Below are 1,587 nucleotides of genomic sequence, written 5' to 3'. Positions count from 1 at the left end.
AAATAATGCTCATAAACGATAGTTTGAGTGCATATTTTAGTTCTACAATGGATGTCATAGCCTACTTGTTGTGTACATTTCACTCAAGCCACTTTTTTAGCTTAACTCTGTTGAATTAGGCCAACATTTTCTATTGTACTGATAGGTTATTGTTTACTAGTTGTAGTGGGGCTATTATTTAGAGTTTGTGTTAAGTAAAAGAGCTGTTATTTTCTAAATCTTGGTTTTTCAAGCCCCACCTTTCTAGCCAATTTTTCTTTGTAATACTTGACTTAATTGGAACTTTTTCTATATGGTTTTGTAGCTTGAGAATAGGTAGTTGTAGTGGGCCTATTCTCAAAAGGAGTGTATTTTTAGTTTTGGTGCAATTGTGTTGTCAAATTCATCATTTTTAGGTGACAAGAGATGGGAAAGTCATGCATTGGTAGACTGCATATACTAAAAGAAAAGGAAAGTTTCAGCAATTATAATGCATGATAAATGTCAAGTTTTATTGTATTATTGTACATAAAATCACACTTTTATTAGCAATAATAATAATACTTTTTATCATTGTTTTATTTTTATTCTGAATGAAAACGTAATATGACATATTTCCGGTGAAACAAGCCTCAGAACATCCGGTCGGGCCCTGTTTCATATCCAGGGGTATATGGTTAGACTTAGTGGGGCGAGCTAGCTCAGGCGCCTAGGCTCGCCCCTCATTCAAGGCATTTCAAGCTATAATGTTGAATTTGATAACTGAAGAAAGAAAACTTCTAGGACAATGTTGGAGTGCATTTTCGCAAGGAGATCATGAAGAAGCTGTTCGGTTACTACGTTTACTAGACCCTAAAGTACTTCACCGGGATCATGAGCCTAACCTGCTCTATCATTCTATAAGTAATGGCTGGTTAGATGTTACAAGAGAACTTATCACTAAGTATCACTTTGATCCACATATATATGGTGAACCCTATCTTTATACTGCTGCTAGTGGCAATAACCTTGATATAGTTGAATATCTTATTAAAGAGTGTGGCTGTGATCCAATGATGTGTACTTATGGGTATGCCCCTGTTCTTCATTATGTAGCTAGTAAAGGATTACTTGATGTCTTGAAGTGTATGGTCATGAACATCAATGGTCATATAATGGATGAACAATATCGTGATACTAATGGTCGGACTGTTCTTCATTGTGCTGTTAAACACATAAAGGTTATAAAGTACCTCATTAAAAAGTGTAACTGTGATATAATGACTCCTGATGATAATGGAAATACTATTCTACATGATGCAGCTAGTGAAGGATCACTTGATGTCATGAAGTACCTCATCAATACTCATCACTATAATCTAATGACTACTAACAATAGTGGTCAGACTGTTCTTCATTGTGCTGTTAAACACATAGATGTTATAAAGTACCTCATTAATGAGTGTAACTGTGATATAATGGTCACTGATAAGGATGGTGTCCCTTTTCTTCATTATGTAGCTAGTAAAGGATTACTTGATGTCTTGAAGTGTATGGTCATGAACATCAATGGTCATATAATAGATGAACAATATCGTGATACTAATGGTCGGACTGTTCTTCATTGTG

This window comes from Amphimedon queenslandica, unplaced genomic scaffold, assembly GCF_000090795.2.
Source record: "Amphimedon queenslandica unplaced genomic scaffold, v1.1 AMPQUscaffold_11858, whole genome shotgun sequence".
Classification (NCBI taxonomy): Eukaryota; Metazoa; Porifera; class Demospongiae; order Haplosclerida; family Niphatidae; genus Amphimedon; species Amphimedon queenslandica.
Note: the sequence above shows the minus strand (reverse complement) of the source record.